Source organism: Mytilus edulis, chromosome 1 (genome assembly GCF_963676685.1).
Source record: "Mytilus edulis chromosome 1, xbMytEdul2.2, whole genome shotgun sequence".
Taxonomy (NCBI): Eukaryota; Metazoa; Mollusca; class Bivalvia; order Mytilida; family Mytilidae; genus Mytilus; species Mytilus edulis.
Genome location: NC_092344.1, coordinates 77,150,050 through 77,163,130, shown reverse-complemented (window position 1 = coordinate 77,163,130; position 13,081 = coordinate 77,150,050). Strand labels below are relative to the sequence as shown.

Genomic DNA, 13,081 nt, shown 5'->3' with positions numbered 1-13,081 from the left:
CGCAAATTATCAAAATGTCATGGTGGGAGATATTTTTTTTTATCCAGCTGATAGAAATTGTATTTTGCAGATATTTATGATAGCATTAAACTTGGCATTGTCTATGATATATTTGAAACTTGGTTTCATGGAGTTCTTTACAATGTATACTTTTTTGATGATCCTACTTAACAAATATGTATCTACGAGTCCCAGTTTTGCAGTAAATTATTGGTTTTATGAGAGCATGTTTTTGAACTTTTGATTGAGCCTTAAGAATAGATCGCAAAACGTAGAACAATGACAACATAATGTAATAACTGTAATTGCAGATTTTGTAGCAGGCTTTAAATATTTTTGGAATTTAATTTGATTGATACCGCTGTTTCAATAAACCTTATAGCTATTAATTATTCTTTATAGGTGTGTGTGTGTGATTAGAAGTCTGTCAGATCATGTGTTGTGTCATTACCGGAGACGGATTTGTGATTTCTGAAATCTCATTTTTTTTAATAACTTTAATGTGATGGATATAAGTAAAATTGATAGTTTTGCAGTGCATTCCTTTCTTTTAATTTAACATATGAAAGGTATATTGTTTAAGATGTGATTTTGTCCTGGAATAACATTATATTTGTCGCTTAGGTGAAGTTAAAGCATCACAATTATCTGGCATATTTAAATGGTAAGAAATCTGCGTGCTCATCGTACATCAAAAATTATAAACGTGCTTCTAAATGCATCACCGATCAGCTTTAATCCCGTCGATAAAGTGTCCAGTTTGGGACCATCTGACTACACTTGACTCATTTGTTTATGTAGTCTGCCAATGCCACCATTTGTTATCTGAACTTCTTGTTTTGGTTGAAGGGCTACATTTTTGACCTTGTATTATAACTCTCGTTTCCGTTTAGCAATATAATTGCAAAGTGTAGAACACTCATTCTAATGCAATTACTTTGTATCAATGGTTCTGATTGGATGACAGTAAGCGTAACATTCTCTATCTCCTTGTTTGTAACTAAGGAAGCCGATATTTTTAATTGCAAAATGTATTGACATGTAATTTCTACAATAATAAGACAAAATACTCATACACTGCACATACAAAACTTCTTTTTATTAAATTGTATTACCTTTAGGAGCGGACAAGAAGCCAATAAAAAAAGTTCGATGTTTACGTTTGACGCTGGAAGCATACCTATGACGTCACCTAGTTAAGGGACCAAAGTAGATTGCATCTTTTCACGGAATTTTCTTTCATGAAAATTTCACACAGAAATGATGATAGAAAATGAATCATATACTTGTTTGGCATTATAATAGAGATAACTGTATTGTATTTGAGGCTCTGCGTACGTCCATCGGTATTTTTTCTGTCTCAAATACCCGTTTACTTGTCTCCGCTACACATCGACAGGTATACAAAATTTGCGACAGTAAAACTACCGATAGGCGTCTGCAAAGCTTCAAATACAATAGAGTGATTCCTTAAATAGTGTTGCAGTCATTTTCAAAATGTAATTAAACGTAATGAAATGTATTATTACTTTGATTGCAATGAATAACATTGATGTCCCGGTTATACAAAAACCGATAATTTCACATGAGAAATAAATGGGATTATTTCACTTATCTGACGCCATACAACAATAGGCGTTGTCAAGAGGTCGGATCAACACAAATTATGAATGCGAAGAAAAAGATATAGTTCCTTACATTTTCTACTTTAATTTCATAAAAAAAAACACTCGTTCAATGTAAAAAAACCCAATAACTAATCAAAGAATTCAAATATCGAAAACTATTCAACTCGTGACCGAACAATACTTATAATTAACACATGCGCTTCGCGCAATCGTGAATTAATCTGTTGTTCGGACGCTCGTTGAATATTTTTCTCTATTTGAATCCTTCAATTAGTTATTGTAGTAGGTTGTACATATGTTTTGATGTGAATTATTTTGACACCGTTGTTTCAATAAACATAATCACTATTAATCGTTCTTTATAGGTGAGTGTGAAGTTTCGAAGTCTCATATAAAAATGGTAGAGTTTGATGAACATGTGTTGAGTCATTACCGGAGAAGAGATGAGACGGATTTGTGATTTCTAAAATTCCATCTTTTGTTAATATAGTTTATGTGATGGATATATGTGAGTTTCAAAGTTTTGCAGTGCATTCCGATTCTTCAAAGAGACATAAAAGCAATAGTGTTTTAGATTTATTTTACTGGATCAACATTATATGTGTCATGAAGATAAAGATAAAGTATCCACATCCTCTGGCATTTTAAAAGGGTTAGAAATCCACGTGCTCATCTTACATCATAGATATTGAAAGTACTTCTTAAATGCGTCATCGATCAGCTTTCATCCCTTTAGATAAAGTGTCCTGTTTGGAATCAACTGACCGCACTAGACTCGTTTGCTTGCATAGTCCACAACTGCCACCATTGGTAACCTTAAGTTCTTATTTTGGTTGAGTGGCTAAATGTTTGACCATTGGATTAGAACTCTCCTGACCGTTTAGCAATGCCGATGTCTTCTGTAAGTATTCTGCTAAAACCATAGTTTAATTCATCTTATGATGTACTCCTCTTTAAAAGGCGTTTGGAACATTTGATATTATGGATGATCTCAGAAAAAAGTTGACCGATCCATACTTGATCGTATTATTTCACTCCTCTGCATACTTAAAATTATAAAATCTTTTACAACGAATAGACTTCTCAATCGATATAGGAACATGGAAAACATTGAAAATAATACAAAATATCGATAATAAGATAGCATTACAGCAGTCCTTTAGTGTCAAACAACAGTATTTTAGTGTCATACAATCGTATTTCAGCGTCAAACAATCCTATTTCAGCGTCAAACATTCGTATTTAATCAATCGTACGAAACCGTCAAACAATGGTACACGAGCGTCAATCCATCGTATTAAAGGTTGTATATATGTGTTAAGGCTACACGAAACATAAGGAATCACTTCAGTCAGTGTATAGTAAAAGTTAACAAAACGAATTTTGTGTGATCTATTTCTACTTGCAGCGTTTTCCCTCATCTGAGGTTCATTGATGTAGATTTAATTAGGCAGAAAGTGAGCAGGCTTGTATAGGCGTAGGGAGGGACGATAGATAATGTTGATTAAGTGACTTGAGATTATCCTCTACTATTTATTTAAAAGTAAAAATAGAGAATACAATTGAGAATGAAAAACGGCGAACATATCAAAGAGACAACCACCCGAACAAAGAGCAGACAACAGCCGATCTGGGCAAGTTATCTAAATATCATACAATGAGATACTTTTTATAAATTGAATCCCATGGAGACTTATGATGGCATAAATCTTGCATAGTCAAAAATTAAAAGACATAATTGTAAAAATAAACCTTCCGGATCACATCCGATCACAACCCGTTTTTTGTTTTAAATGTACACCTCTTTAAACGGTGTTTGGAACGTTTGATCAACATAATAATATTATACATTATTGTTTAATAAGATAAATAGTAATTCGGCGTCATACAATCGTATTTCAGTGTCTAATAGTCGTTCTTCAGCGTCAAACAACCTTCCTTAAGCGTTAAAAATTTTATTAACCGTCATCCAATTAAGTATCAGACTAATAGCATATTTTAATCATTTTATAAAGTACACCTCTTTAAACGGTGTTTGGAACATTTGATAAAGAAGATAATATAATACACCGATGTTAAAATATTTATAACATTTCAACCGTACTCTAGTGTCATAATCGTACTTCAGCGTCAAACAACCGTCCTTAAGCGTCAAACACTTACTAAACCGTTATCCAAGTAAATAACAAACTTATAGCATGGTTTACTCATTTTATAATGTACACCTCTTTAAACGTTGATTGGAACATTTGATAACCAAGATAATATGATATATCATTGTTTAATAAGATAACATTTTTACCGTACTTTAATGTCAAACAATAGTTCTTCGGCGTCATACAATCATATTTCAGCGTCAAATAATCGTACTTCAGCGTCAAACAATCGTCCTCAAGCGTCAAACACTTACTTCAACGTCATCTAAGTAAGTATCAGACTAATAGCATAGTTTTAATCATTTTATAATGTACACCTCTTTAAACGGTGTTTGCGACATTTGATCAACATAATAATAAAATAGTTTTACATTATTGTTTAATAAGATAAATAGTTATTCGGCGTCATACAATCGTATTTCAGCGTCAAATAATCGTACTTCAGCGTCAAACACTTACTTAACCGTCATCCAATTAAGTATCAGACTAATAGTACAGTTTATTCATTTTATATTGTACACCTTTTTTAAACGGTGTTTGGAATATTTGATAGACAAGATAATATAATACATCGTTGTTTGATAAGATAACATTTTATCCATACTTTAGTGTCAAAAATCGTACTTCAGTGTCAAACAACCGTCCTCAAGCGTCAAACACTTACTTAACCCTCATCCAAGTAAGTAACAGACTTGAAGAATAGTTTAATGATTTTATAATGTACACCTCTTCAAACGGTGTTTGAAAATTTGATAAATAAGATAATATAATGCATCGTTATTTAATAAGATAACATTTTAACCGTATTTTAGTGTCAAACAAAAGTTCTTCGGCCTCATACAATCGTATTTTAGCGTCAAATAATCGTACGTAAGCGTCAAACAACCGTCCTTAAGCGTCAATCGCTTACTTAACCGTCATCCAAGTAAGTAACAGACTTATAGCATAGTTTAATCATTTTATAATGTACACCTCTTTAAACGGTGTTTGGAACATTAGATAAACAAGATATTATACCACCTCGCTGTTGAATAGTATAACATTTTAACTGTACTTTAGTGTTAAACAACAGTTCTTCGGCGTCATACAATCATATTTCAGCGTCGAACAACCGTCCTTAAGCGTCAAACACTTACTTGACCGTCATGCAAGGAAGTAACAGACTTATAGCATAGTTTAATCATTTTATAATGTACACCTCTTTAAACGGTGTTTCGAACATTTGATAAACAAGATAATATAATACATCATTGTTTAAAAAGATGACATTTTAACCTTTCTTTACTGTCAACCAAAAGTTTTTCGGCGTTATACAAACGTATTTCAGCGAACCACCGCTTTATTATGTGCCATAAATATTGATGTAACTTAATAAAGGCTAATAGTATAGTTTAATCAAACAATCGTACTTCAGCGTCAGGCAACCGTCCTTAAGCGTCAAAGACCTACTTAACCGTCATCCAATTAAGTATCAGACTAATAGTATAGTTTAATCATTTGATAATGTACACCTCTTTAAACGGTGTTTGGAACATTTGATAAACAGGGTAATATAATACATTGTTGTTTAATAAGATAACATTTTAACCGTACTTAAGTGACAAACAATAGTTCTTAGGCGTCATACAATCGTATTTCAGCGTCAATTACTCGTACTTAAGCGTCAAACAACCCTCCTTAAGCGTCAAACACTTACTGAAAAGTCATCAAAGTAAATATCAGACTTATAGCATAGTTTTATAATTTATAATGTACAACTCTTTAAACGGTGTTTGGAAAATTTGATAAACAAGACAATATAATACATCGTTGTTTAATAAGATAACATTAAACCGTTCTTTAGTGTCAAACAATAGTTCTTTTGCGTCATACAATCGTATTTCAGCGTCAAATAATCGTACTTAAGCGTAAAACAACCGTCCTTAAGCGTCAAACACTTACTTAACCATCATCCAAGTAAGTAAAAGACTAATAGCATAGTTCAATCATTTTATAATGTACACCTCTTTAAACGGTGTTTGGAACATTTGATAAACAAGATAATATATTACATCGTTGTTAAATAGTATAACATTTAAACCGTACTTTAGTGTCAAACAACAGTTCTTCGGCGTCACACAATCTTATATTAGCGTCAAACAACCGTCCTTAAGCGTCAAACACTTACTTAACCGTCATCTAAGTAGGTAACAGACTTATAGCATAGTTTAATCAATTTATAATGTACATCTCTATAAACGGTGTTTCGAACATTTGATAAACAAGATAGTATATTACATCGTTGTTTAATAAGATAACGTTTTAACCGTACTTAAGTGTCAAACAATAGTTCTTATGCGTCATAAAATCGTATTTCAGCGTCGAATTATCGTACTTCAGCGTCAAACACTTACTTCAGCGTCAAACACTTACTTCAGCGTCATCCAAGTAAGTATCAGACTAATAGCATAGTTTTAATCATTTTCTAACGTACACCTCTTTAAACGCTGGGACATTTGATTAACAAGATAATATAATACATCATTGTTTAATAAAATAAATAGTTTTTTGTAGCCATAAAATAGTATTTCAGGGCCAAATAATCGTACTTCAGCGTCAAACAACCGTCCATAAGCATCATACACTTACTAAACCGAACCAAGTTAGTATCAGACTAATAGTATAGTTTAATTATTTTATACTGTACACCTCTTTAAACGAACATTTGATAAACAAGATAATATAATACATCATTGTTTAATAAGATGACATTTTAACTTCTCTTTACTGTCAACCAATAGTTCTTCGGCGTCATACAATCGTAATACAGCGTCAAATAATCGTACTTAAGCGTCAAACAACCGTCCTTAAGCGTCAAACACTTACTTCACCGTCATCCAAGTAAGTATCAGACTAATAGCATAGATTAATCATTTTTTTCTTATGTACAACTCATAAAACGTTGTTTTGGACATTTGATTAACAAGATAATATCATACATCATTGTTTAATAAGATAAATACTTCTTCGGCGTCATACAATCTTATTTCACCGTCAAACAACCGTCCTTAAGCATCAAACACTTACTTAACCGTCATATAAGTAAGTAACAGACTTATAACATAGTTAAATCATTTTATAATGTACACCTGTATAAACAGTGTTTGAAACATTTGATAAACAAGATAATATAATACATCGTTGTTTTATAAGATAATATTTTAACGGTATTTTAGTGTCAAACAAAAGTTCTTCGGCACTAAACAATCGTGTTTCAGCGACAAATAATCGTACTTCAGCGTCAAACAACCGTCCTTGAGCGTCAATCTCTGACTTTACCGTCATCCGAGTAAGTATCAGACTTATAGAATAGTTTAATCATTTTATAATGTAGACCTCTTCAAACGGTGTTTGGAACATTTGATAAACAAGATAATATGATACAATGTTGTTTAATAAGATAACATTTTAACCGTACTTTAGTATGCTGACTTCATGCAGGAACTTCTTAGGAGTTAGCACTATCCTTTAACTCTACGTTTCGCTATATAGATGATGTTCTTTCACTAAATAATTCAAAATTTGGTGACTATGTGGAACGCATCTATCCAATCGAGCTAGAGATAAAGGATACTAAGTCGGCCTCATATCTTGACTTACATCTAGAAATTGACAATGAGGGTCGGTTGAAAACAAAACTTTACGACAAAAGAGATGATTTCAGCTTTCCAATTGTGAACTTTCCATTTCTAAGTAGCAACATTCCAGCAGCACCTGCATACGGGGTATATATCTCCCAATTGATACGATATTCCCGTGCTTGCATTTCCTATCATGATTTTCTTGATAGAGGGTTGCTGCTCACAAGGAAGCTATTAAACCAAGAGTTCCAAATGGTGAAGTTGAAATCATCCCTTCGTTAATTTTACGGACGCCATCACGAGTTGGTTGACCGTTATGGAATAACCGTATCACAAATGATATCGGATATGTTCCTTACGTCGTAACTACAATCCCCTTCCCTTTCCTGAATGTGACCTATCCGAATAAGACTATTTACCGGATTTGTTATCACATAAGCAACACGACGGGTGCCGCATGTGGAGCAGGATCTGCTTACCCTTCCGGAGCACCTGAGATCACCCTTAGTTTTTGGTGGGGTTCGTGTTGTTTATTCTTTAGTTTTCTATGTTGTGTCATGTGTACTATTGTTTTTTCTGTTTGTCTTTTTCATTTTTAGCCATGGCGTTGTCAGTTTGTGTTAGATTTATGAGTTTGACTGTCCCTTTGGTATCTTTCGTCCCTCTTTTAGTGTCAAACAAAAGTTCTTCGGCGTCATACAATCGTATTTCAGCGTCAAATAATCGTTCTTTAACGTTAAAAAACCGTCCTTGAGCGTAAAACACTTACTTAACCGTCATTCAAGTAAGTAACAGACTAATAACATAGTTTAATAATTTTATAATGTATAACTCTTTAAACGGTGTTTGGAACATTTAATAAACAAGATATAATACATTGTTGTATTTAATAATGTAACATTTTAAACGTATTTTAGTGTCAAACAATAATTCATCGGCGTCATACAATCGTCCTTTAGCGTCAATCACTCACTTTACCGTCATCCGAGTAAGTATCAGACTTATAGAATAGTTTAACCATTTTATAATGTACACCTCTTTAAACGGTGTTTGGAACATTTGATTAACAAGATAATATGTTACATCATTGTTAATTAGCATAAATTCTAACCGTACTTTAGTGTCAAACAATAATTCTTCGGCATCATACAATCGTATTTCAGCTTCAAATAGTCGTACTTCAGCGTCAAACAATCGTCCTTAAGCGTCAAACACTTACTTAACCGTCATCCAAGTAAGTATCAGACTAATAGCATACTTTAATAAATTTTAATTTACACCTCTTTAAACGGTGTTTGGAACATTTGATGACCAAGATAATATAATACATCGTTGTTTAATAAGATGACATTTAAATCGTACTTTAGTGTCAAACAATAGTCCTTAGGCGTCATACAATCGTATTTCAGCGTCAATTAATCGTACTTCAGCGTTAAACAACCGTCCTTAAGCGTCAAACAATACTTAACCGTCATCCAAGTAAGTATCAGACTAATAGCATAGTTTAATAAGTTATGATGAACATCTCTTTAAATGATGTTTGGAATATTTGATAAGTAAGATAATATTATACATCGTTGTTTAATAAGATAACATTTTAATCGTATTTTAGTGTAAAACAAAAGTTCTTCGGCGTCATACAATCGTATTTGAGTGTCAAATTATCGTACTTCAGCGTCAAACAACCGTCCTTAAGTGTCAAAAAATTACTTAACCGTCATCCAAGTAAGTAACAGACTATTAAGATAACATTGTAAGCATTTTTTAGTGTCAAGAAATATTTCTTCGGCGTCATACAATCGTATTACAGCGTCAAATAATCGTACTTCAGCGTCAAACATTCGTCCTATAGCGTCAAACGCTTACTTCACCGTCATCCAATTAAGTAACAGACTAATATTATAGTTTAATCATTTTATAATGTACACCTCTTTAAACGGTGGTTGGGACATTTGATAAACAAGATTATATAAGACATCGTTGTTTAATAAGATAACATTACAACCGTACTTTAGGTAGCAATACACAGTTAGGAAAAAAACTTAAAATTGACACTCATAATTTTTAAACACCCTCTTTCCCCTCCTGTCTAACAAAGAAGGCTTTATATGCGTTTTATGCATGTATATACTTATAGAAAAAGAATCTTCCATAGATTTGATTTATAATGGTCAGAAGGGTGAAATATAATCCCTGTTGGGTGTAACCATGGCAACAATCTGCATTTCTTAGATACAAAATATAGCAACAAAGGCGGGTGAACATGTCACAAAAGTCTCGAAAATTTGGTCTTAAGGAAAATTTCAATCAATTACAGTGATACCTTTCCTAAATCTATAGGTTTATATCTTTCAAGTGGTCCAAAAAAAAAAATCATATGCATTTCTGCTCGTTTTTTCATAAAATTGAATTGAAAAGATCGAGTGCAAAATCATTGTTGATAAACACTACAATAATTTATGGACCTATGGACGGTACGGATAGGAAAAAACGGACTGTCAATCATATAAATGGCCTATAAAACATATTAAAAACATTCTAAATGTTCATATAAACCCACTAAGAAGGCTATATTATTCTTCAAGTATCTAAAAATCAATTTTAATGTACAAAACCTTTCATATTTAAAAAATTCACAGGGTCCATAATGCGAAACTAAACTTCTAACTGTGTATTGCTACCTTAATGACAAACAATAGTTCTTCGGCGTCACACAACCGTAAATGTACTTCAGCGTCAAATAATAAAACGTCAATGTCGAACAATCATCCTTGAGAGTCAATCACTTACTTGACCGTCATCCGAGTAAGTATCAGACTTATAGCATAGTTTAATCATTTTATAATGTACACCTCTTTAAAAGAGGGACGAAAGATACCAAAGGGACAGTCAAACTCATAAATCTAAAACAAACTGACAACGCCATGGCTAAAAATAAAAAAGACAAACAGAAAAACAATAGTACACACGACACAACATAGAAAACTAAAGAATAAACAACACGAACCCCACCAAAAACTAAGGGTGATCTCAGGTGCTCCGGAAGGGTAAGCAGATCCTGCTCCACATGTGGCACCCGTCGTGTTGCTTAAGTGATTACAAATCCGGTAAATAGTCTAATTCGGTAGGTCATATTCATGAAAGGGAAGGGGATTGTAGTTACGACGTAAGGAACATATCCGATATCATTTGTGAAACGGTTATTCCATAACGGTCAACCAACTCGTGATGGCGTCCGTAAAATTTACGAAGGGATGATTTCAACTTCACCATTTGGAACTCTTGGTTTAATAGCTTCCTTGTGAGCAGCAAACCTCTATCAAGAAAATCATGATAGGAAATGCAAGCACGGGAATATCGTATCAATTGGGAGATATATACCCCGTATGCAGGTGCTGCTGGAATGTTGCTACTTAGAAATGGAAAGTTCACAATTGGAAAGCTGAAATCATCTCTTTTGTCGTAAAGTTTTGTTTTCAACCGACCCTCATTGTCAATTTCTAGATGTAAGTCAAGATATGAAGCCGACTTAACTGTATCTGTAGTATCCTTTATCTCTAGTTCGATTGGATAGATGCGTTCCACATAGTCACCAAATTTTGAATTGTTTAGTGAAAGAACATCATCTATATAGCGGAAAGTAGAGTTAAAGGATATTTCTAACTTCTTATCTTTCTTCCTAAGAAGTTCCTGCATGAAGTCAGCCTCATAATAATAAAGAAACAAGTCGGCGAGTAGAGGGGCACAGTTTGTTCCCATTGGAATGCCGACAGTCTGTTGAAAAACACGTCCTCCGAACGTAACAAATATGTTGTCAATCAAGAAATCAAGCATCTTGATAATATCAGTTTCAGAGAATTTTTTGTTTGAATCAGAGTGATTCTTTACAAAGTAGGATTTATCCCTCCCTAAGACAAGATACTTGTATCTACGTTGGCCATTCTTTTTTATGAAGCAAAGTAATATCAGCTCTTTCAATTTGTCTTTTAGTTTGGAATGTGGAATACTTGTGTACAGGGTAGAAAAGTCAAATGTTTTAATACTGTTACAAGATGAAAGAGAGTTAGATTGTATGTACTCTAAAAGATCTTTTGAATTTTTAAGTATCCACATCTGATTCACGCCACCTCTAGAATAGGCAGTTTCACAATAACTTTGAAGCCCGTCTTTGATTGCTGATAAAATAGATGTTAATAATTTAGAAAGAGGTTTCGTGGAGCACTTGGAAGACCCAGCAATATACCGTTGTTTGTAAGGACACTTATGTAGTTTAGGTATCCAATACAGTGATGGAAGATCCAGTTCTTCATCTTTGGTTGAAATTCCAAAGGAACATAGAACAGACCTATGATTATCCAGGATTTCCTCTTTGGTAAGTGTCGTGAGGGTATATGTTGAGTTACCAAGTGAATTGTCAATACCTAATTCGTTTATCAAGCAGTTGATGTAGTGACTTTTACACACAAAAACGATGTTATTTGGGGCTTTATCTGCAAGGACAACAACATATTTGTCATGGAGGTCGGATAGGTGTTTTGCAACATTTGGGTCTTTAAAGATTGACGTAGCATGGTTATTGATGGACCCATTCAGTTTCTTAATTCTGATTTGTATCAACGACCTCACTGCCTTAATCCATTCGGAAAGAGTGTCTACGTCTTCCTTCTCGCGCTTAGCCCATTGCCTGGCATAATCCTCGACTGAATCCATCAAAATTTTAAAGTTGTATTTCCAATTGATGGATTTAGGCTCACGATATTTGGGACCTTTCGATAACACATTTCGTAGAGAAGTGTTATTAACAATGTTAAGGTCACCGGTAATAACGTGGCCAGCAGGATTATATGTGAATTTGGAACTAGCACAAGTGCAATCAGGAGGTTTAGACTTGAAGTCGTCAATATCGAGATCCTGCAAAACGCGTTTGTAATTGAAAATTTTAGTTGCAATAGGTTTGGTATAGGTATAAGAAATTATTGGTACAGACTGGTCTTTGAAATAAGGAGGTATTTTCGATTGCACTAATTTATGATGAAGGATATTGCCTAGGTTGACGCCATCGAGACCTTTGTTGGCAAAGGAAAGATTAAGAAAAGATCTTTTCTCTTTTTCATCTTTTCCAATGCGAACTGGCTTGAAAAGTCTGTGACTTGCAATATCCGAAATTATAGCTTCAAGTTTGTATTGGTTTGAATGAGGGTTTGTAACAGTGGATTCCAAACATAAATTGAACAGAGAATGAAGTTTCGAAAGGGGTAATGAATAAAGTTTCGTGCGAATGTGATGAATACCTAACGGCTTTTGTATGAATGGCAGCAAGTCATTAATAGAGACATCATGCAGAGAAGGTGATGTATAATGACTATGACCATGACTGCGTCTACGTCGAGGAGTCGAGTTGAAAATATTCATCACATTCACCGAGTTACACGAAGGACTAGATAGAATACCTATACCATCAATTTTGTCATTGCAGCCATAAGGTGTTGCAGTTCCCAATTGTCTAATCCAGTAGTCTTCTTTTTGTCTACGGAGAGTCGTTGAAAGATTAGGATTGTTAGAGCTATGGTATATCTTTTCGATAATGCGAACTGTCATAGAAACGATGGAATGATCGGGCTGATTGAAATGCTGGTATAGAATGTCGTTAGCATTAAGGTTAATGTCTGATCTATGA

The 13,081-nt window shown here is 33.7% G+C and overlaps 1 long non-coding RNA gene across 1 annotated transcript; it reads left to right on the top strand.

Annotated features, from left to right (window-relative positions):
- Nucleotides 1-219: 219 nt before the first annotated feature.
- LOC139490452 (uncharacterized) lies at nucleotides 220-3,381 on the top strand. The gene is made up of 3 exons (XR_011656336.1): nucleotides 220-664; nucleotides 1,994-2,529; nucleotides 3,037-3,381. It is a non-coding gene; the product is annotated as an uncharacterized lncRNA (long non-coding RNA).
- The last annotated feature ends 9,700 nt before the right edge of the window (nucleotides 3,382-13,081 follow it).